Below are 25638 nucleotides of genomic sequence, written 5' to 3' on the forward strand. Positions count from 1 at the left end.
ATGTCTTGAGAGGTACATACCAAATGGGGCGTTGTATTCTATAATGGGTCTAATGAGGGATGAGTACAGTGGGACAATGACCTCCTTTTTTCTGGATGAAAAGCCCTTCGTGATGAGGTGTGCCACATAGAAGGATTTCCTGACTGTTGTGGCGATGTGGTTATCGAAGGTGAGACCACTGTCCACCTGTGTCCCTAAGTCTCTTATCACACTTTCTGTGTTTAGTGTACTGCCACCTATATGGTAATTCATGGATACATGTTTTTTCCCAAACATCCTTCTTTGACAAGTAAATAAGTATTATTTCTCTACTACTGAGGTCTGCCTGATATAAAACTTTACCTATGCTATTCTTCCATCGTCCTGAAGAACTATGTCTGGTTGTATTTAGTCTGCAGATACCACTCACTCCTGTTGTGATTTGTTAAAAATGGTAATCTCTGATGACTTATTCTCGTTATTTACTTATTATGCAATATCTACATTTTAAGGGCTTGATCTAATTTCCAGACCATTTTTATAGTTATGTATATTGCCCTCTTTTCTTTTGTAAATTAACCTAATGTATTGCTTTAGTACATCCTGTATTATACTGCTATATTTCAACAGTTCATAGTATTTTTATATTTATGCCTCTTTATCATCCTTACAGTGATTTACTAAGTCTCATTTCATCAAAACTTGATCAGGTATGAAAACAGTGTCTAAATCGTAGAACATACACACAAACTGTTGTAAATCAACACATTACAGAAAACACATAAAGAAATATTCAGCCTCCTGCAGTCCCCCCCCCCCCCCCCCATGTGAAGGCTTTGCCCATGCATTTATGACCTGTAAATACACCAACTCCAAGGTCCAACACTATATAAAACTAAGAGTAAAAAGTTACTTAAAAAAACTACTTTACTCTCGATCACCCAGGCTTGGAGTCAGTATCTAAAATGTAACACATGTTCAGCTAGGCAGGACTTGTTGGAATCACTCAGGTCTTGATACAGCAAGAAATGTTAAGTTCTCCCTCTTTATCTGTCAGTTTACTTTAGCACTATCATTTATAAGAAATAATATGTATTCGCATGAAACAGAGATCTGGTCATCTTTTCTTTATTATTGACTCATTTTAACATTTGCTTTTGCTCTTCATTGACTTCTGCTGATTTAGCTAGCAAAGCCTTGTGTTTCTCTATGTTTTTTATTACTATTATTACTTATTTTATTTTACTTTTTTACTTCCCAGATGCCAACATTTCTTCCAAGCCATTTCCTTCTACTGTTTTTAAAATACACAGTAATTCTGCATTCATTTTTAGCTTTTGCAGTACACTTTTATAAACCAGAAAACTCCAGTTTAGTAATAAGAATAAAGGTTCAATATGCTTATGACTGGGGGCACTATCTCACAGAATGACTCATGGAGGTGGCTTTGTTGCATATTCTTAAACAAATACTCTATGCATGTATTTTGTTAGAAAGAAATTTATGCTTGCAGCCAGCAGTACATTTACAGAGAACATGTAATTTTACTCATTCTTACCTGATTTCTTTTGAGTGTTTGTGTCAGCACAGGTATAGCTAATCCAACGGTGGTCACTTTTTGTAACAGTCTATGATGAACAGTCACATGAGAGTCACAAAGTTTCTCTGTTAAAATAACAAAAAAAAAAAAATCAAAGTTTAGACATGTTGCTGCTGTTAACAGTCCTTGAAATGAGACAGGATATTTGTTATAAAAATGTTATTAACATTTGGCCATTAAAAATGTAAAAGTTCATGGAATGTTCAAAAGTCTGAAGGAAACAACAATTAATATTTCTCTCTACCACTTGCATATTACATTTATCTATTTTCAAACAAAGTTACATTATGTTCAGGGATTACCTCTCCATCAGGTCATTTACAATTCATGGAACCTCTGAAAGTTCAGGAACTGCCTACATTTCCAGAAGTGTCCCCCAAGGTTCAGTTCTTCACTCAGTGCTGTTTTTTTCCCTTATTAATGATCTGCCATGGGATTTCATCATACACATTGTCTTCTTTATGCTGACAATCTATTCTTAATAAATACATTTAAAAATTCCTATGACACCTCTACATCCCTCCAAAAACAGCTTCAGCCTGCTGTGGAATTTGTTAATGTTTAATGAATTAGCAATTAAAACCACCAAAATCAAAATTCAGTTTGTAGTAGAGACTCGTAAATTTGAATAACATACTGGTGACTGACCCATCTACTTACCACTAACCATCAGAGATACTTGGACTTGACTCTTGATCAAAGCATCAGTTTTACAAGTCATACTCAGTCAAGTCAATAATGTTTTGACCTCCTTGCACAACAAGCCAGGTGAATAATTAATAATTAATGTTCTGCTGCCTAGATCGGAATATGGACTTCTATTTCTCACATTACAGTGTTACAACAATATCATTCTTCTATGAAGCACAGAAAACAAGATTATTTCCTTCATTTCTGTAGCTAACCCCCAAGCACATCATTCTAGTGTCATAACAATAGCTCACTGGCAAACTGTCACTGCAACAGTCAGTTTTCTGTTAAACATTCTCACCTATGAACTCCTTAAAAAAGGCTACTACCCTCTCTAAATAATTTGCTCCATTCAAGAGAATTTTTACATTCCTTAGCAAACAGCGCAACCCCACAGATAGCCTAACACCCCGTTTTTACAGAAAAAAGCATTATTCAAAATAGCCCCAACAAGTTGGAAAGAAAAGTTGTGTAAAATCTTACCATAACCATAGATGTCCTTTTCTTCCATGTTGCAGTATTCTACATGTGGGTTTACCCTTCTTCCTTTTGCGTACATCTGGCCAGTATTCCAAAGTTTTTCAGTCCTTCAGGGTGCGTCGGGTGTCTGATGTGGCTGTAGGAACTTGGACTATAAAAGTGATGTCTGCACACACCAGCTCTCAGAACAAAAGGCTCCAGTCGGTGCCAGTCCTAGAAGGGCATAGCCGTCCAGTGCCATCCAGAAGAGCAAGTGTAACCTGACAGGAGGAGAAGGAACATGGAAAGAATACTGCAACATGGAAGAGAAGGACATTTATGGTTATGGTAAGATTTTACACAACTTTTCTATGTCCTTCTATTCCAATGTTGCAGTATTCTACATGTGGGTGAGTGCCAAGGCTCACTGTGAATGGGGTGGTGGCCTGGTTGAAGTTTCCAGGAATCTGTGAAGGATAGCCCTGGCAAACCCCACCCTGGCCCTAGAGATATGGTCCAGCTTATAATGTTTGGAGAAAGTGTGCACTGAGGACCAAGTAGCTGCTTCAAGGATTGTGTTGGTGTCCAGCCCCTTAAAGAAGGCTCCTGAAGAGGCCATAGCTCTGGTGGAGTGGGTTTAATATTGCCCTGCAACATTTTCCTGTGAAGGAAATGGCCTTGGAGATCCAGGCTGAAATGGTCTGTTTGGTCACTACTTCCCCCAGGGCTCTGGGGTGGAAGGAGACAAAGAGTTGGTCAGATTTTCTAATGGACTTGGTTTTATGGAGATAAAACCTAAGCTGTCTGTGGACATCTAGGGGATGGAGTACTCTCTCACTTTCCACCTGGGGGGTGGGGAAAAAGGTGGGCAGGTGTATGGCCTGGTTCAAAGTTAGGTCATTCATCACCTTGGGCATGAAGGACGGGTTAGTTCTGAGAGTAACCCTATCAAGGTGGAAAAAGTACAGTTTTGTCCCTTCCATAAATGTAGATGTCCGATAGGAATGCATCTGCAGTCATCACATATGGGTTGTCCTGCCTCAGGCAGCCCTTCGGTCGGCCGGATTCCAAAGTCTGGGTCCGGCGTCGGCTGATGTCGCCTTTCCCGGCGTCAGAGCCTGGGGTATAAAAGCATCAGCCGACGCCATCTTCCTCAGTTTTTCTTGCCCCAGATGCCAGGTGCCCTCTAGGAAGGCTAAATTTGGAGGAATGCAATAAAATTCCAAACATTGCAGAAAAATATATACATATATATACAAACAAATACACCATAATAGATTCCCCCAGCTAGCTAATAGAGGGGTAAGCACCCTAGGAATACCACAGAGGGGAAGGAGGGAGGGTAAACCTGACTGCAGATGCATACCTATCGGACATCTACATTTATGGTAGGTACAAAACTGCACTATGTCCTTCAAGGATGCATCTGCAGTCATCACATATGGGTAGAATACCATAGCCAATCTGGGGGTGGAGGTACTAAGTAAAGGATGGTGTAGTTAAGATACCCTGCAGGACTGCCGTAGCAAAACCTGCTCTGGATCTGGAGTATAAAGGTAAATTGTAATGCTTGGCAAATGTATGCACGGAGCTCCATGTAGCAGCTTCTAAAATGTCCTTGGTAGCCACCCCTCTTAGGAAGGCTGTGGTGGTGGCTGTGGCTCTCGTGGAATGAGGTCTAATGTTAGCTGGCACAGTTTTTCCATGAAAGGAGTAACAAAACGAATGCAATTTCCTATCCATTTTGAAATTGTCTGTTTGGAAATTGCTTTTCCTTGGGCCCCAGCAGCATATGCTACAAACAACTGGTCAGTCTTTCTGTAACTTTTAGTTCTGTCCAAGTAGTAGCGCAATTGTCTGTGTATGTCCAGGGTGTGCAGAAGTTTCTCCCCTTTATTTTGTGGTTGTGGGAAGAATGTAGGCAAGTGAATAGCTTGGTTCAAAGATACCCTGGATACCACCTTTGGCATAAATGTAGGATTGGTCCTCAAAGAAACTCTGTCCTGATGAAAGATAAGAAATGGCTGCACTGCCATTAAAGCTTGTAACTCAGATACTCTTCTTGCTGAGGTTATGGCCAGAAGGAAGGCAGTCTTCCAAGACAGAAACTGAAGATCTGCCGATGCTGCTGGTTCAAAGGGAGGAAGTGTTTGTTTTTCCAACACGAAGTTAAGGTCCCAGGTAGGTAGAGGCGGTTTCCTTGGAGGATTGATGTTTTTGATTCCTCTTAGAAACTGTCTTAGGAGAGGATGAGAGAAGACAGGTGGATTAACATTGTATTCTGCTGAAATTGCTGAGGCATGTATCTTAATGGAAGAGTAAGACAGGCCATTGTGGAACAATTCTGCCAAATATTCCAGTATATGTGCCATGTTCATCACTGTCACATCTAGGCCCTTTGTTGTGTTCCAAGTGAGAAATCTTTTCCATTTTGCTGAATATGCCTTCCTTGTGGAAGGCCGGCGAGCTTCCATAATAATATCCTTCACTCTCTGGGATAGGTTATCCTGAGGAGGAGTCATGGTATTCTCCAGGCAGTTAGCTGCAAGGTTTTCAGGTTGGAATGCAGAGTCTTGAAATTGTGCTGCATCAGTAGAAGTGGCCATAGGGGGAGAGGCCACGGTTTCGTCTGTGAGAAGCTCTTTAACAGTGGGTACCAGTGCTGTCTTGGCCAGTTTGGAGCTATCAGAATCACTCTAGGCTGCTCTGCCCTGATCTTCAGTAAGACCTTGGTCATTAATGGAAGAGGTGGGAAAGCATACACTGTTAGAGCTTTCCAGCTGAAAGAGAGAGCGTCCACTTTCCATGCTTGTGGGTGGTATGTTCTTGAGCAGAATTTCTTCAGTTGATGATTGTGGGGGGAAGCGAACAAATCTATTTCCGGCCTTCCCCATGATTGTGTTATGAGTAAGAAGATGTCTGGGTGCAGCATCCATTCGTGTGCATCCATGGTAGTTCTGCTTAAGCTGTCTGCCAGTATATTGTCTTTCCCTGGCACGAACTGGGACTGTAGCTGTATATTGAGTTTCAAGGAAAGTTCCCATAGATTCATTGCCAGTCTGCAAAGAGGGTAGGAATGGGTGCCTCCTTGCTTGTTTATGTACCACATAACTGTGGTGTTGTCTGTCCTTATGAGCAGGTGGCCTTGATGAAGGAAAGGTTTGAAGGCCTCGATTGCATGTATCACTGCCAGCATTTCCTTTTGGTTTATGTGCATGCGCAGCTCTTTTTGTGACCATAGCCCTTGGATACATCTGCCCTCCATGTGTGCTCCCCAACCTTGGTCTGAAGCGTCCGTGGTGATGGTTTGGTTGGCTCTTGGCTTGCTGAAGGGCAACCCGCTGTTCGACTGGCAGGCTTGAGCCCACCACAGAAATTCCTTTTGAAGGCATGGAATGAGTGGGATCAAAGTTTCTAAGCTGTGACTGTGCTGAGTCCATAAACTCCTTAGGTACCATTGTAATTTTCTCATATGCAGTCTTGCTTGTGGAATCAGAAGAATGCAAGATGCCATGTAACCCAGGGCCTGCAGGATTTTCCTTGCAGTCAGCTGAGTTTGTCTTGTCAGATTCTTGAAGTAATCCGATAGTTGTTTTTGTTTTTCTTCTGTGAGAAAGGCCATTTGGGTGGTTGTGTCTAGATCCGCACCCAGAAAAGTTATTCTTTGGGATGAAACAAGTCTTGATTTGTGGATGTTGACTGTATCTCCCAAGGCCTGTAGCAGGTGGATGGCATAGTCCAAGTCCTTTAACAGAGTTTGCTTGCTGTCCGCTTGTATAAGGCAGTCGTCCAGATATGGGTAGATTTGAATCCCCTGAAGTCTGCAGTGTGCAATTACTGATGCCAGGCATTTCGTGAATACTCTGGGCGCAGTAGATAAGCCAAAGGGCAATGCTGAGAATTGATAATGCTCTGACCCTGCAAGAAATCTGAGGTGTCGTCTGCAGCTTTGTTGGATAGGGACATGCAGGTATGCCTCCTTGAGGTCTAGAGTCACCAGCCAAGACCCCTTGCCCAGCATGGGAAGGAGTTGCTGTAGAGTCAGCATTTTGAATTTTGGCACAATGAGGTAAGTATTCAGTGCGGACAAGTCGAGAATAGGCCTCCATTGATTTTCTTTTCTTGGAACAAGGAATAATCTGGAGTAAAATCCTTGGCCTTGTTCTGAAAGAGGTACCTTTTCTATGGCTTTCATTTGCATTAAGTTGGTAATTTGCTTCAAAGCCTCTGCCCTCTGATTTGGTGGCAGGTCTGGCATGCCTTTTCTTTTTTGCAATGTGTGGAAATGGAACCTGTATCCTTTGTCTATTATTTGCAGTGTCCATATGTCCCGTGTAATGCTGTGCCAATTTTTTGAGAATAAGGAAAGCTTTCCGCCCAAAGGTGCTTCTAATTGAGCCCTGGTCAGTGGAGTCAAAATAAAGTCATTGAGTCTGTCCTGGTGTAGCAATTGTAGTTCCTGCACTACCTCTCTGGTTGGGAGGCTGCCACTGACAGCCTCTGTAGGAGCCTCTAGCTTGCCCTCTACCTCTGGCACATCTATTCCTGCCTCTCTGAGATCTGTCTGAGTCCGGAAAGGACCAATTCTTAGTAGGCCAATTTCTGCTGAATCTGACATCGGCTGAGGCAAGAAAGAGTCCCCAACGGGGTACTTAGCTTTTATGGTAGCTGAATCACAGGAGCTGGCCGACCGGCACTTGCGAACTGCTTCTGCTTCGGGCACCATGCGGCAAGAAAGACTGAGGAAGATGGCGTCGGCTGATGCTTTTATACCCCAGACTCTCTGACGTCGGGGAAAGTGCGACATCAGCCGAGGCCAGACCCAGACTTTGGAATCCGGCCGACCGAAGGGCTGCCTGAGGCAGGACAACCCATATGTGATGACTGCAGATGCATCCTTGAAGGACATCTAGGAAAGGTGGGATAGCCATCAGAGCTTGTAGCTCTTAGACCCTCCTGGCTGAGCTCAGAGCCAACAATAAAACAGTTTTCCATGTGCAAAGTTTTAGTGAGGATTTATCTGCTGGCTCTAAAGGAGCTAGGGTGAGTTTTTCCAGTACATAGTTAAGATCCCAGGGAGGAGGGGATGGTTTTCTAGGGGGTATTTAGGTGAAGTACCCCTTTGAGGTAGAGTTTGGTAGGAAGTCTGGATGCTAGGGGTGGATCCAGAGGGAGACAGGCAGAGATTGCAGACAAGTGTGCTTTTATAGAAGAGTAGGCCAGACCTGTCTGCAATAGTTCACACAGGTAAAACAGGATTAGAGGAATGTCGCTTGCCAGCAGGTCCAACTGTCTTTTGTGACACCATATAGGTTCATAGGTAGGTACTAGGCTATCTGCCTGAAGCATTTATAAGCCTAGCCAGAATGTGTTGGCTTTCGCCACCTCCTTAGATTAGTTCCCTGTGCCTCTGTTCAGCAGAGCCACTGAAGTGATCCCCAGGGTAAACTTTCTGTTTCCCATCCACTCGTCAAGGTTTCTCTTGAAGAGTGTTAGCAAGGAGCTCTGCCTAATGTAGATTGGGATCTTGTTCCAAAGCATGGGAAGTCTCTGGGACAGGAATAAATTCCTCCAGCATGTCCTATTTATTGTTGTGGTGAGGTTTAGATTCCTAGAGCATGTGGCTCGAGGGGATATGGTTTTCTTTAGGTGGAGCATATCCAGCAATTCTGGGTTGGACATGGCCTTGTATGTCAGGCAGAGATCACCTTTAAATAGGTGGTATGCAACCGAGTACAGCTGGAGTTTCTTCAGTCGAGCTACATAGGACATCTGTTTGAGGCCAGTGATCCTCTTGAAGAAGTATCAGCTTTTGCAGGTGTCTTGTAAGGTACATCGCAAATGGGGCATTGTACTCTATGATTGGTCTGATAAGTAATGAGTAGAGGGGCACAATGACCTTTTTTGATCTGGATGCGAACCCTTTTGTGATTAGGTGGGCCACAAAGAAGGATTTTCTAACCACTTTGGTAATGTTATTATCAAAGGAGAGATTACTATCTACCTGGGTCCCCAGATCCCTTATTACATCTTCAGTATTTAGGGGACTGCCACCTATGTGGCAGTTTGTGGGTACTTTGTTTTTTCCAAAGGGGATGACTATGCACTTTTTGGCATTTAGCTTGAGGCCATGATTTTGACACCAGGTATCCGTCTCAGTGAGACCCTTTTGGAGGATGTCTGTGTCAGCCAGAGAATTAATTATAGCCCCTAGTTTGCAGTCATCTACAAACTTGGTTAGCCATAGTCCTCCTGTGCTTGCCTGTACCTCTGAGAAGTATACGCCAAACAGGAGGAGTCCTAGGACTGAGCCCTGGGGAACACCACTTGTAACCAGTTTAGAGTCAGACCTAGCTCCCACAACTCTTACCATGTGGGTTCTGTTCATGAGCCAGATGGCAACCCATATTGTGACGTAGGGGGTTATGTTCAGGCTGGTGAGCTTGTCTACAATACTAGAATGGGGAATGGTGTTGAAGGCCTTTGTGAGGTCTAGGTAGGCTGTGTGCACCACCTTTCACTCGTCTACATCCTTGGTAACTGTCTCAAAGAAGTCCACCAGGTTTAGTAGGTATGATCTGCCCTTAACAAAGCTGAACTGGGTAGGGTCCAGTGTTTGGTGGTTCCCAATGTCTCTGTTTATGAGTTCCATGATGATGCACTCCATAGCCTTGCAGACCAAGCTAGTCAGGCTTATAGGGCGATAGTTCCTGGGTTCTGTTGTGGCTTCACCTTTGTGCAGCGGAATAACTGTTGCTGTGCACCACTCTATGGGTACATAGTCTGTGGAGAGGCTGAGTTTGAACAATGTGTTTATGTGAGGAGTTAATTTGTCTTTGAGCTCATGTAGGATACAGCCTGGGACACTGTCCGGTCCCACTGATGCTGTTTTTTTTTGGCTTTGGAGAAGGCTGTTTTAACCTCTGTGATTTTGATGTGCTCTAGTTTGTGTGTGTTTGGCCACAAACCCTGCACATGTCTTTGGCCTAGAGTTTCTCCCCAGCCCAGATCTGAAGAATCTGTCTGCATGATCTGTATGGGTGGGGGTGGCTGGAGAAGGAGGCCTGGGTTGTTGGTCACTTGTACCAGACACCACTGAATTTCTTGTTTCAAGCAAGGTAGAAGGTGGATCCTGAATTCCAGGGGATGGGAATGTTGGGTCCAGACTGACCAAAGATACCACTAGAGCTTTCTCATGTGCAGTCTTGCTAAGGGGAGCATGGGTATAGTGGCTGCCATGTAACCCAGAAGTCTCAGGTACTTTCTTGCTGTCAGTTCTGATGCTTGGAGGATGCAGAGCAGGTGGTCTGTCAAGGCTACCACCTTGTCTGGGGGCAGGAAGGCCTTGATGAGGTCTGCGTGAGTCCTGCACACCAGGAAAACAATGTCCTGTGTGGGCTCCAGGTGAGATTTTGGGAAATTTATCTGAAATCCTAAAGACTGCAATAGGGACAGAAAAAGCTGAGTGTGAAGAAGGAGGTTCTTCTGACTGTCTGCTTGAATCAGCAGATCGTCTAGGTAGGGGAATATTTGGATACCCTTTGTTCTGCAATAAGCAATGACTGGAGCCAGACATTTTGTGAATACCCTGGGTGCAGTGGAAAGCCCAAAGGGCAAGGCAGAGAACTGAAAATGTGATGAGCCTGCCAAAAACCTCAGGTATTTCCTGAATGTGGGCTTTACTGGGATGTGCAGATAAGCATCGTTTATATTTAGGATTGCCATGAATCCTTGGGGCCAGAGCAGGGGGAAGAGGTTGGGGAGAGTGAGCATCCTGAAGGTAGGGACCTTTAGGAACAGGTTGAGATGTGAGAGATCTAGTATAGGTCTCCATGGTCCGTCCTTACTGGATGCCAGAAAAATTCTGGAATAGAATCCTCTTTCTTTTGCTTCTAGAGGCACTGGTCCTATGGTGCCTTAAGTCAGCAGCACTTGCAGTACAGGTTGCAGGAGGTGGAGCTGACTGGTGGGGGGCTGAGGAGTGCCCTTTTGTAATGGGGGTGATCCAGGTCATAAAGTAACCTTTTTGAATATTGGAAAGAACCCATTTGTCTGAGGTAATGTGCGACCATACAGGGAGACAATGAGAGAGACGGGCAGACAGGGCTAGAGGGGTAGGAGAGGTTGGTAGTAACGCTGGCAGGTAGTCAGATGCTACCTGCCATATCTTGAAAGGGAGGCCTCTGGATGGGGGCTGGAGAAGCTCTAGCTGGAGGGGACTGTTTTCTTGGAGGTCTCCTGGGCCTGGAGGGAGCCATATGGTGAGACTGTTTCCTTATGAATTAAGTTTTGGTAGGGTAGTTCCTATGGAACTTAGGAATGGGCGAAACTAGCAGGTGTTTGAGGTCCTGCATTTCTTTGCCTTTTTGCTACTGAGACTTGAGGTCAGCTACTTTAGTGCCAGACAAGGCAGAATGATCTAAAGGGGCATCATTAAGCTTTGCCCTGAAGTTGTCAGGCAGAGGTTGTAGATGTAGCCAGGGATATCTCCTTAAAGCAGAAGCTGATGCAGCTGATCTAGCTGAGGCTTCAGCTGCATCATAACTGCACCTTATGGAGTGTCTGTTCACCTGAGAGGTGAGAGCTAAGAGGGAGGACAGTGAGGCTTTGGCTGCGCAGTCTGGGATGTCAGCCATTTCCTTGGTGGCTTTGTCCAGCAGGGCTAAGGAATACTTAGCCATGTGAGTCTGGTAATTTGTGACCATGAAAGGCAGAAGTGTAGATCTTGCCCAGGCATTCCATTGTCTTACTGTCCTTGTCAGCTGGAAGTATGGTTGTAGTTGGTAGACATTTGGAAGCCCTATCAGTGGAAATGGAACTAGTGGCTGGGTCAGCTGGAGGGCACTCAAGGAGAAATTTATCTGATTCTGGAACGTTGTACAATCTGTCAGACCTATGTGGGGCATGTGGTTGCAAGTCAGGGTTAAGGGATGCTGAAGAAAAGACATCCAGAAATGCCAGCAGAATAGGAGGGACAGCAGAAGGACTGGGCGAGTTCATCTGTATGAGGTCATAGAACCTCTTCTGCACCTCAGTCATGTCAGTGGATTCCCACTTAAAGTCATCTTTCATTTTGCAGACACTTTTCCCAAAGGTTAAATCCCCAACTGGGGAGTCAGTCCAATGGACTCTTCTTCAGGGGAGCCATATCCCATGGGTGAGGTGATCTGTGAAATGTAGGAGAGGGAGTCCTCTGAGGAGGAGTCAGAAAGTTCCTCTTCATCTTTCCTTACAGTATCCGAGATTTGAGGCCTAGGACTTAAGAGTAGAGGGACTATGCTAGGGCTTCCTACCGAGGTAGGGCGTAGGGCCATGAAGGGATTGAATAGGCTTTGGCTGAAAGCTTGCCAATTGAGTGTGCTTTCAGGTGGTGGAGAGAGATGTTTGGTCTTTTGATTTTTCCGAAGAGGCCTAGCTGGCATCTGGGTAGGAGATGGCCTTGAGTCAAAAGAATGGATGGGCTCGGCGGAATCTGACCAGCCCACAGAGAGTGCTAGTTCCCCCCTGGTGTCTGAGGCAGATGTTGGTAATGCCTCTACGGACATGCCATCTGCTCGGGATTGTGCAGCTTCCTCATAGGTACCTGCTTTATCCTGTCTGGTGGAAGCAGATTCCACTGCCAGGCCGATATTGGCCACAGGCTGAGGTATGGGCCGTAGAGGCACAGCAGAAAAGGTAGGCCACATGGATTTGGCCCTCTTCTTAGGCGGTTCTGTCTGAGCATCAGAAGCACCTTCCATCCCTAACACAAGTTGCTTTAATCGCTGGTTATCTAGGTAAAGGTGTAGAGCATGCAAATGGCGATGTAAGGTCTTAGGAACAAAAGCCTGACAAGTAGGGCAGTTCTCGTGGTTGTGTTCTTTACCCAAACAAAAAATGCACTGATTGTGGGTGTCTTTGTGGGGAATCTGCTGGCCACACTTACACTTGCCCCTTCCAGATGACATGAACAAACTATATGCAAAAAAAGGAGTGAAGGGTTCCCCAATGGGGTACTTATCTAATTATTTCTAATTCGATTTCAACGAGTAGCAGGAACACCTAGTGTTTGACTGGCGGCTGAAAAGTTCTGAGGGCTAGTGCATGCAGACATCACTTTTATGGCCCATGTTCCCACAGCCACGTCAGATGCTTGATGCACCCTGAGGGACTGAAAATTTTTGGAATACTGGCCGGACGTACATGAAAGGAAGAAGGATATACCCACATGTAGAATACTGCAACACTGGAATAGAAGGACATCAATATCTCTTATGAAATTTGTTAAATGGATGATCTTACAACATTTAAGAAAATGATGACAGTCCATCTAACTACTAAGAATAGATGTATATGCTTTAGAAGTATGGGCTAATTAACCTTTATAGCCTTTCAGCACTCATACCATCTTTGTATGCAGTGGTATGTTACCTACTAATGACAACTTATTGGTAACCTTCAAATCTGATGTTGCCCTTTTCATTCTTCCTCAACCCATGGGTTGAGATCTGATCCTCAGATCTGTCTCAGCCGCATACTCCAGACTTCAGATCCAACTCCTGAGCTCCTCCCTCTACCTATAATGTCTTAGTCCATCCACATTACCTGAGATCTCATTTGCTGCCATTGTACTCAGACGTAGGTTCCTCTCTCTAGCTGGTACATAGTGAATATTTCTGAATGAATCTTTTATTCTACTTTCAAAAGTTGATTTTCTGTCCTGTACTGTTTCTATTCATCCTCCCTCTTAGTTTCTCACTGGTGTTAGGTCTGCTAATATTTTTATATATAGTACTCACTCTCTTACCATACCTGGTATTCTATTTACCTTATAATCAAGGTAAATCATTTTTTAAATTACCATTGTTAGTAATTATCCTTTTCTATCTACTTTCCCTCACTAAAAAAACTGCCTTTTTCCTTTCACTGTATTAATTATTTACATTGGTAGCCTGTACTATTGGTGTTTCACTGTTTCCACTATGTCGGATAAACCGACCGAGTTTCAAAAAATGCACTTCTTGTGAGCATAAGAATCTAAATTCAGATGCCCATAAGGAGTGCATTTATTGTCTCGGAGCCGGTCACCTGGATACAAACTGCTCAGTTTGTTCAACATTTAATTCAAGGGCCTTCGCTGACCAACCCAACAAATTAATATTAAAGGAACTTCTTCCTGCTACTGCTACATCTTCAGGGGCTCAACCCCCCTCCAAAGTAGTCAGATCTACTCTGTCAGAGCAAAGAAAACACTTTCCACTGAAGTCCCCCCATGTCTTGTCAGAGCCACCACTCAAAAGCAGTAATATTTCGGATCCATAGAATGAAGATTGACAACATCAGATTAAAGTATCCTTCTGTGCTTATATTCTGATCCTGGTGACAGAAGGAACAGAGTGCATTGATTCCTGACTGCTTTTGGTTGGAGAGTGAGTGTCTGTGCTTAACGTACCTATTTGGTCTGGTTGCTATTCATGGCATCTACCAAAGAAAGGCTACAAGCCTACAGACCCTTGCATCATCTGGGACAAGACTGTGGATCACTAAACAGGCTGTGGCCTGCATCTCTTCTTGGGATTGGTGCTAACATTTTGCTTCTGGTGAGAGAAGAAGCAAAGGAGCATTGTATCCCAACAGTGTGAAGCTGTGGTGAGACCAGCATTAGTAGTAGCCAGGCAGTAGCCATTCATGCGATTCCCCTCTTTTCATCATTCTCGACAAGCCAATTCTTTGTTTTCAGTAAGTACTGCTTGATTTGTTTCTGACTTCACAATATTTGCCTAAATACTTCATCCTTAAATTTTCTAGGTCTACATATTAGTTTCCCTTCAAGTGTTTGGCAGTGCTCTGTACAGACTCAGACACCTTGCATTTTTCCGATAAAAGTGCAATTTAAATTTCTCCAGTACCTAGTTGCATACAGGACAACTAGTTTGCAGTGACAAGCACTGTCCACATAGTGGCAAACCAGATATTCCTGACAGTGATTGATATTCTCACTCCAACTGTCTAATCAATAAGAAAGGTTCTGTTGCCATGGATATGAACTTTCCTACTGTGTTCCGTTACTAGCTTGGTGGATATGGGTATCCTGAGGCAATGTAGAAATTGCCTCATGTTTACTGACAACCAGGTAATTCTCAAAAAAAACTATTATGGTATGTGAGAGATGTTATTTACACAATGTCACTGGAAGCAAAGCTTTCATATAAAAGTACTCCTAATATCAATAAGGTTGTCAGTAGTACACACTCTGCACCCATCATGCAAAATTCAAAGCAGATATATAGACCTGCATATCCTGAGACATTTACATGTAACCTTCCTAAACCACAAAGACCTCCTAGATGAAGTACACATAATAAATACCATCAGCAGCCCCAAATGCACTCTTTCAAAACAACACCCACATCGACACATATCTCATGGAACATTTACTTTAAAGCCCATAAGGCAAATCACCACACAATCTAACATTCTAGTCATTGGAGACTCCATCGTCATACACACTGATGTCTCTCTCACCAGGCTGAGTATAGAGAAAGTTATGGTCAGTTGCTTATCAGGGCTAGGATCCATCACATTACATATGCACTCAGGTCATTGGACCACAGTTACCAATGTGATTTAGTCATGGTCCATGTGGAAGTTAATGACCTGAGACCCACCTCCCTAAACTATATGAAGAGAGACATCATGGAGCTCTCAGAATATATGTCTCAGGCTGATATGAGCAGCATTTTACCTTCTCCAAGGATTATGCCACAATATGAACAAAAGATGATTGACTTCAATAATTAGCTTACTTTCTGGTGTCATTCTAAGGGGGTGCAATATTTGTCAACATGGAAGGAGATGGTTAGCAGAACACGCTGCTTTGCCAGGGATGGTCTGCACCTGTCCACTCTAGGCTTTCAAATATTAGCTAAAACATTGTCTTCCCCATAGTGCCTTTTTTAGGCAATGCCAAACTGAAAGTACTTCCGACATAGCAAATCAAAACCAAGAAAATCTAAAGGTATTACTGCTCAATGCTAGGAGTCTAAACAAAAACCTCCACTCCATAGAAGCTCTCTTTACCCTAGAGAATGCTGATGTCTGTGCGGTCACTGAGACATGGTTTAAATTCACAGAGAACACAGTGCAAGGTTATAATGCCTTCCACAAATTTAGGCCAGCTACTTCACAGGCAGGGGACTAAAGGTGGAGGTGTCTCTATTTACATCAAAAATAAATATACTTCAAGGCTGGTCAAACAGGACATTGCACTTGAGCTGATCCATGTTCAAATCACCATAGGTAAAATCCAGTATCACTTCCTTGCAAGCTATAGGTCCCCCTCTATGACTCAAGAAACCCATACCATGTATTTAAACCTATTAGAAACACTAACCATCCAACCCAATACCATATTCATGAGTGACTTTAATTACCCTACTATTAACTGGGAATCCTATACAACACCAAACATATATGCATAGAGACTCCTGGATTTTGTAAACGCATACTACCTGGATCAGATAGTCAGTACACCAACCACGAGTGCAACAGTACTGAATCTGGTCCTTACTAATATGAGAGACTGCTGCACACCCCCTACTGTGATGTCTTCCCTGATAAGGTCAGACCACAAATTGGTCTGCTTTGAAGTAAAAATAAAACCTGGACCTTCAGCTAAACCTGGAATATTCAGGAACTATTCTAAAGCTAATCTCTTTCTATTAAGTGACAACCTGGCAAAATTTCAAGCCCCCATAAACCCTGAGAACACTTCTGCCTATGCAGAACTATTCACAGAAACCCTGTACAAGCATGTTAACAGCTGCATAGAAGCAGCTGTACCCCACCAGGAAGAAGTACAGAACTAACTCAAAAAACAAGCTACCGTGGTGGAATCACAAAATCAATCAGCTGTATAACAGTAGGAAGAAAATCATGGCAAAACGTAGGAGGTGCAACACCCAGCAGGATAAAAGCACTCTCATCAAACTAAACAAACAACTCAGAGAAGAAATAAAGTTTCCAAAGCCAAATTTGAGGTACGTTTGGCCTCCCAAGCCAAGGACAACCACAAAGCATTCTTTAGCTATGTCCGCAACCTCAAAGGAAATACACAGTTGTGTGCAGAGCTCATTGTAAATTGAGCCACCTATACTGAGCCAGAAGATACAGCAAACCTTCTGGCTGATAAATTCAGCTCCAACTTTACCCCTCTCTTCCCCTCAACCTTCCCTCAAGAAATATCATCAAATATAACTCCCCCTACTTTCACTAGGGAACAGGTCCTTAATGCTTTCTCTAAGACCAAGAACACTGCATCAATGGGCCCAGACAATATCCTAGGATGCCTTCATAATAGCATGAAGCATAACCTATCAGGGCCTCTGGAAATACCTCATGAATGGAGAAAGGCAGGAATCATCATCCTTCTGCACAAAGGTGGGCCATCTGCAGACCCTGGAAACTACAGACCCATTAAGTCTCACTAGTCTTACTTGTAAAGCCATGGAAAGAATTAACATGGAGATGATCAACAGAGATAAGGTAAACCTTCAGACACTGGACCCAACCCAGTTTGGTTTTGTCAAGGGCAGATCATGTCCATAACCTCAAAGGCAATACACAATTGTGTGCAGAGCTTATTGTAAATGGAGCCACCTATAGTGAGCCAGAAGATGTAGCAAACTAATGGCCAACAAATTCAGCTCCAACTTTACCCCTCTCTCCCCCTCAATCTTCCCTTAGGAAATACCATCAAATATAACTCCCCCTGCTATCACTAGGGAACAGGTCCTTAATACTCTCTCTCTAAGACCAAGAGCACTGCCTTGATGGGCCCAGACAACATCCCAGGATGCCTTCTAAATAGCATGAAACATGACCTATCAGGCCCTCTGGAATTTCTATTTAACTGCAGCCTCCAAACAGGCTTTGTGCCTCATGAATGAAGAATAGCAATATCCCACTGCACAAAGATGGGCCATCTACAGACCCATACATCTCACTAGTCATGTATGCAAAGCCATGGAAAGAATCGTCATAGAAATCATCAGTAATGATATCTTAAACCACCAGACACCTGACCCAACCCAATTTGGTTTTATCAACGGCAGGTAATGCCTACTCAACCTGGCGGACTTCCTCAAGAAGGTCACCAAAGCAATGGATAAGGGCAAAGTTGTTTACACTGCTTACCTTGATCTGGCAAGACATTTGAAACAATACCCCACTTGGGTATTGTTGAGAAATGTGAGATTAGGTACAAACCCGTATGTCACCCAGTGGATAGCCAACTGGCTCACAGCTAGGACTCAGGAAGTTAGAATTGGGGAGTCCACCTCTACAAAGAAGCCAGTCACAAGTGGAGTCCCTCAGGGACCAGTTCTTGGACCACTCCTTTTTGGCATTTCTCAGAAGTCAAGTCCAATGTCAGTGGTCTCTGGCTGACTAAATTTGCAGATGATTGCAAATTAAGAGCTATCATTGAATTTCACAATAGCACAAATGTTCTCCAGGATGGGCTGACACAGACAAACAACTGGTGTCAGAGCCATGGACTACAACTAAATGCCAAGAAATACATAATAGTATCCTTTGGAAAGTCATCCCTGGTAACTATCATCTTGACAACACACCCCTTAGAATTGACCCAGTAGTCAGGGACTTAGGGACACATATAGATAGTAATCTAGCCTTTCATTGTCACATGTCTATAGCGGTTAGGAAATCATTCTATGTTGCGCAACTTATAAACAAAGGTATGGCATTTAAGTCCAAGGAAGTCATTGTTCCACTGTATTAGGCATTCATCAGACCTATCATTGAGTATAATACCCCCATTGGTATGTACCTAACCGGGCATATCCAACAATTGGAACGTCCACAGAGGATTCTCACTAAAAGAATACAGAGTGTAAGTAATATGTCCTATGCAGACTGCCTCAAGGGCCTATCTCTGTATTCTGTCTCCTACAGGCTTTTGATGGGAGATCTATGCCTGGCATACAGGGCATTGTCAGACTCCACTCTGATGGACCTCCTGCTTATCCACAAAACAAACAGCACCAGAATTACCTGTTCTAAAGGCTTAAACCATGCCTGTGATATAAATAGGACCTGCTGGAGAGATAGGTATGTATCCCAGAGACTACCTCGTCTATGGAACAGGCTTCCCATCCATGTGGAGCTGATTTCCTCCCTAACCCAATTCAAGTGCATCTTGGACAATTGGATGGGAAACCAGAAATTCATCCCTTGTTTGGCGCCTATGTCTCTAATGGAGAGAGGTAACCTGTAAATGGTTCATTTCCCAGGCCCATGCTTACACTTATCAAAGGTATCAGAACTTGTCAGAGATTTGGGATGCATGGCTAGGCTTAAAAAGGCCCTTGTGGTTGTTAGCCTAGTAAACACCTATGAAACTATGAACCTCCCTATGATCTCACAGTTGTGCTACAAGGACTACCTCAGAAACCTTTTGAGCCTTCAGCTGAAACTAATTTAAAATTTCTTTAATGGAAAACAGTCTTCTTAGTAGCCATTACTTCCGCAAAGAGGCTATCTGAGTTCCAGGGTCTTTCATCAAAAATCCCTTACAACATTTTCCATAAAGATAGGGTTACCTTACAGACAAACCCTTCCTTTTTACCCAAAGTGGCTTCTGAAAGTAACATTAGTCAAGCCATTCATTTACCAGACTTCTTTCTAAAATTTTCATATAAAGGAGTGTACATGCTTCATCCCTTGATGTACACAGACAATAATGATTTTATCTTCACAGGACAAAACAAATCAGAAAATCAGATCAGCTTTTTGTTTTCTTTTCATCAAAAAGACTAGGGTTCCCAATTTCTAAAGTCACTTTAGCCAAATGGATTACAGGCTATATTTCCTGGATCTATTTTCAACAAGGCATGGCCTTACCCAAACTTCCCACACCTCATTCATCCAGATCCATGGCTACTTCATCTGCCTTTTGATCTAGAACATCAGTGGATGATATCTGAACAGCAGCCACATGGTGAAATGTTCAAACCTTTCTTACTCTTTACAAATTGGATATTATATCTAGAAATGGAGCAGCCTTTTGTACTCCGGAATATCCCTCCATGAGGGCCACTCTAGATCAGCGCAGCTGGGGACTCTGTTCCATGGGTTGAGAAAAATTAAAATGGACAGCACAGATGCCTAGTCATGGTGACTACATAACTTTAAATTATTGTGTCTTTTCATTTACCCACTAACTTATCACCACCTACTGCTTTTCATCTTGTATTTATGTCTTACCCACTTACTTATCTTCCCCAATACTTATTTGCTGTCTTTATCTCTTACTTGCTAACTTATATGCCTTACTGCTTATCTGCTTTTTGTTGCTACATATTTTACTGACAGCATATTTGTAACAACAACAACCTATAACTGTACATGTTCCCCATATAATGGCATATTTTTGGCATTAACTCTTGTTTATTCATATATTACCTATTATACTCTTTCAAATACCTGATCTCCTTCTCTAGCATGACCGGTAAAGTATATCTGATATGTCAAAAGGCATCCATGTTCATTTATATATATAACTATATGTATTTGTTGTGCTATGTAAAACATCGACTGATTATTATGAGTTTGTCAGTTAACTACTACATCTTGATTTTTACTGCATTACTTGCCTGCTGAGTACGTGTTTATATGTTTTGGACTGTTTGGCTCTTTTGGCCTGGGGTGTACCTGAAGAGAGTTTCTGCCAGATTTGTTCATATCAAAAATACTGAACTTTCTGCATTCGTCCTTTTAGTTCATATACCACATTTAAGTGAATGTCACAGAAATGGTTGCTGTTATGGTGTAGAGTAAGCCTTCTGACTTCAGCATTTCACTAGAAGGATTTCCTCGTGGTAGCCTTACATAAATGAGAATAAATTATGCATGGCCAAATTCAGACATATAATTGTCCCTACTGCTCCTCCTGCTCTTTTGCTGCAAATCCTTATGACCCATGATCATAATGTGCTCCCAAGTCCCAGCCTGACTATACAATCTCTTCTGTCAAACACTGCATTTAATTCTATTTTTTCACAACTTCTTAACAAAATATGAGTTTGCTTAATGATATGTGGCACTCCTTGGAAGCCTCTTCTGATTTGTCATGCTGTGAGACATTTACAGATTAACAGACAAATATATTTATTTTTTTCTCTTTGTAATCCCTCTTCATTTTGCATGGACACTGCTACTTCCAATCTTTCTAGCCCTTTCTGTCTGTGCTTATACTGTAGCTTTTAACATGCAGCAACCATTCCTTAGTTTTTTTATCTCTAATATCTAGGTGTTCATCCATCTTCCTAACATACATATTCACACACTCACTCACACAATGGACACTACATGCAAATGTTACATACTTTTTAAAAAGACTTGCATTCATTAGGATTTAGAATAAGGCAGAAACCTGTTACACTTTAAACAGAAACATGTTGTGGAAAAAAGGTAGAGTAAGTAAAATACTAGAAGATTTCTTCAACATAAATGTCAGAAGATGTTTAGTCAAAAATAAATAAATAACATTTGCACATCAGTCCCCATCTGCAAAATGTGGGTTATATATTATTAATTCTAGCCAGTAAGTTCACATTATACTAGCTTTACAAACATTTTCTGAACAATGCATATTACATTTCTAGTAATTTAGAACTTGGTTACAAAACAATAAGCAGCAGAGAAGAATATAAGTAATGAAGAATGACATATCAGTTAATAATAAAATTGACCTATTTTAAAAGAGAGATTTTAATCATCCATGTATTAAATATTAATAACATGTTCTGCTATTGTTATAATAAGGTTAAGTAGATTTCTCAACCTCAACAAGAAAGGAAGCAGTAGCAATATACATAAGAAATTAAAACAAAAAGAGAAAAGAGAAAAGATTAGAAGAGATAACCTCACAAAAAAAATTGTCAACAATATGCAAGAGGATATTAGAAAAAAAGAGCAAATGTGAAGGTAGAAAACTAATCTCTGTGTCATAACAACTGCCAAATTATTGGCAATGAGGCAACAGCCTTTTATTTACATTTTTAATCACTTCTGAATTTTAATACTCTGTTTATTTTGTAATACTACTGGTATGACTCACCCAGAAGCCACTACCCCACTGAAAAGAGGTTTGCATATTAAATGACTTACAAGACCACAACAGAAGTAACAGGCAAGTCATACAGTTCAAACATATGAAACCATCTTTGCGTCACATTTCTCCATCCATTCAACAAGCAAATAATGGACATTAGCAACTTTCATTCCAATAAACTGATAACCTCACATCATGATGTGACAAAATTTAAACATCAAAATAACTGATCTGCAAAGCTGTAATGCAAAATGCATTTCTAAAATAATGCATGCATATTTATCTATATCAATCTGTCTGTGTATATATATATATATATATATATATATATATATATATATATATACACACAAATATGCATGCACTCTTTTACTAGTAAACTTCTTCTCTGATTTACTAATCAAGGTTCAATGCACAGCATTAAAAGCATTGAATTGGCCAAGGTAGAGTCTAGAGCGTTAAGAAGCTGAGCTGCTAGACGTTTCATCCTGCAGTCCTGGGTCTGGTCTCCTTATCTACCTACATAACTATGTAATTTTGTTACTTACCAATGCTCTTAACATCTTTGATCAAGAATTCTGGACAAAGCCAGAAATAATGAGGTACAAAATCATGGACATATTTTAAATATTGGCCTTTTAAGCTTAGAAAGTTGCTAGACTAACAACTTTTGCATTAACATGTATTTTTCTGAAGGAGATGAAGTTTGAAACTCATATATCTCTCATTATTTAGTGACTAATTCTCAGTGATTTGCCAAATAATCACAAAAAAAAAACTATGTGAGCACGTTTCCAGATTATTCACATTCAGCCTTGTATATTTCCATCATGCCTACATTTACACAAAAGTAGATATAACTCACATGTCAGTTACAGTCCACAGTACTGCAGTTCTAATACCACCTGCTTCAGTCATCCTGAAGGCATATGTTGATGCTGCAGGGACTGGCTCAGGTACAGGAATGCATGTATCTTCTGTGCAACAGTGGGAGGATGTTGTGCTTGGTGTGTGAGTTTACTACATACATGCAAGCATGCAGGTAGATGAGGTCTGTGCATGAGGTAAGAAGGATTCAGGAGCTTGCATAAGCATAATTTAACCAAGCTGAAAACAGAGAGCTAGATTGGTAAAAACAGTGTCAGAATTCCTAATTTTGAAGCTCATGAATTAATTTAACTGCCAATCTTTTGCAAATATTTTTCTGTGAATTAATCTCCATAATGACTGTTTTGTGTGAAATACAAAATCTTTTCTGGCTTGTGTCTCACAGCATGTAGACCAAAAGGCAAGGATTGTGTGAGATAATGCCTTTATCTATACACCTTCTTTCATGTTTGCTGTTGCAAACTCATACTATATTCTATTTTCAGGACACATGGTGCAAAAGCACAGGACAGTGGATTTGTCTCACGTGGCAAACTTTACAGTCTACCATGTCTGGCAGTTAGCACTCAGTATTAAGGCTCTGAGCTGTTAATGAATTGCTTCCTATAGTTCAGTCTAGAGGGTTTGATTCCTTCTACCTCCAGTTGCCTACTGTAGCTCTGAGCATGCCACCTGACCAGACAATGAATCCAGACCATATCTGAAAAGGGTCACTTGTGTCAAGTGGTCTTATCTAGTTAAATATAACACAAGGCTGCTATATACTGTGGGATACATTATCACTGTCTGTAAAAATCACACAACTCAGACATGCAGAGAAAGTATGAGACACAAAACAAAATGCATTATATAACACCAAAGGCAGACTTCTTATGAACATCACTTACAATATGAACAAGTGTAAACATCAAAACACCAAATACATTAAGTAAATGTCTGTGATAATTTTGAAAGTATGCACTGAAGTGTACCATCCCTACATGACAGAGTGATTCAAAACCATGAAATAATACATTAAATACTTCCCATGTGCAGTGACATTACGTTAAAAAAACACACTAAAGTTTTCAACATTTCATTTTCAGTGGAGAATACTGCAACATTACATGCTCCAATGCAAACAAACTTGGGAAGTAAGTGATCCATCAATACCACCACAAAATTAAAGTGTGCCCTCCAGATACAAACATCATCCAGAAAGACAGTCAACATGCTCTCATGGTTTCAACATAAGAAAAATTCTCAGATCCTAGAGTAAGATTACAGCATTCCCAAAAATGTACTCCCAAAAAGATGCATATCAGCACCTAAAATGGTGCTTGCTGTAGGATTGCTTCTGAAATCTGATGAACTGCAAGGTACAAGAAAGGTAGACGGGATGCTCTAGTACAGCCTTCAGTTCCTTCCCTCAGACTCCTATTCTCGACTAGTGTTTCTTTTATAAACATGAAAGACAACAGGAATATTTCTCTTTATCACCAAAAACATGGCATATCTGAGACATATAAGACAGCATTAAATGCCCGACTAGCAGTGTGACTACAATATGGAACAAACAAACAAAAAAGAAATACTGAGATCATGTCAGATCAACAGCTGAAAGAGTTACAAATTCTCCAGTAAAACAAGATTAATCCTAGCCTGAATGTCAGCAAGAGGCATTAAGCAATCATTTAAAAAGCAGCTGTAGGGCAACACAGAGACAAGACTGGAGTGGCACAGTCTTCTATTAGATGCTCTGAAGAATGTGCTGAAGCTGGGCACAGAGAGAAGGTTGCTGATCCCTAGACAAAGGATTTAAGGGGTACCCTTTTCTGGCAATAGATTATAATGATCATTATCATTGCCTTATGTACTGTCTAGAAAGGGGAGCATTTTGGTTACAGAGGCTCTGGATACATGAGGGTGGTCACTCATCTCTCCAGCAGTATCATTAAACAATTGTTATGGTGTACATCCTATTTGTCAACAGCACTTCTTTGATAACTGACTTGTCAGCATTCAGTTCAATGAAGCTTAATTTGCAATGAAAAAGTACAGTTGTGTAAGTAAACAGTGGATGTTCTAATAGATCACTGTTACAATAGCCTAAGCTGTAAGGGTTTACCACCTGCTACATCAGCCAGCTTCAGGCACCTTTCTTGCCCTTCACCTGCAAGGTGGACTAATAAGTAAGACCCCTTTCAAAAACTGTTTAACTTCAGCACTGTTAGAATGGGGGATCTAAGGACAGACAAGCAGAAAAAACTGACATATGCACCTTGATATAACAGAACAAATCATTGGACAGTAACTCACAAAGGTAATCAAGTACCAGAGGCATCCGGGCCTGGCAAAGATTCTGGGTCTTTCAGTTCTTTCAGCGACACTAATTAATAAAGCTTTTCCACTTACTCATATATGATTATCTAGTAGGAGGTTTTCTATCCTTCTTCAGTACCTGCTGCACACCTTCAGAAAACAGGTGCTTAAAAGGCAGCAAAATTGTATCATCCAGGCAGTTAGTTGAAGAGCTTGCAGACTAGGGTGTACCAAACTCTGCGTGTTTTGTATGAGTAATTCTGGTCTGTTGGGAAGATTGAAAATAAGAGAGAAAGTACATATGTGTAAGTAAATTTACCTTAACAGTAGATGTTCAAATGATTACTGCTGCAGCAGTCTTAGCTATACGGCTTATATCCTGCATAGGATATAACTGCCATCCAGCTTACAAGGCTTCAGGGCCTATTCTTTGCACTCAAACTGTCACTCAGCATGAACTGTACTAACTAAAAAAGACAGGTTTGGGCACTAAGCCCTTCAGAGTTTTCATGCCAACAGAGACATGGAGGCTGAGCCCTGAAGGGAAAATCCTCGGAACAACAAAAAATAAACATTCAATTTCTAGCATAAACAATACAGCACAAAC

The 25638-nt window shown here is 41.8% G+C and overlaps 1 protein-coding gene across 3 annotated transcripts in view; it reads right to left on the minus strand.

Moving 5' to 3' along the window:
* SATB1 (SATB homeobox 1) overlaps window positions 1-25638 on the minus strand; it is a 1726940-nt gene that overhangs the window by 1067963 nt on the left and 633339 nt on the right. For all 3 annotated transcript variants that reach the window (XM_044066968.1, XM_044066966.1, XM_044066967.1), the window contains one exon: window positions 1538-1644. The gene's annotated coding sequence lies outside the window, so the exon portion shown is untranslated. The remainder of the gene's footprint in view (window positions 1-1537; window positions 1645-25638) is intronic.

This window comes from Protopterus annectens, chromosome 3.part1 (genome assembly GCF_019279795.1).
Source record: "Protopterus annectens isolate FY-2018-M chromosome 3.part1, PAN1.0, whole genome shotgun sequence".
Classification (NCBI taxonomy): Eukaryota; Metazoa; Chordata; order Ceratodontiformes; family Protopteridae; genus Protopterus; species Protopterus annectens.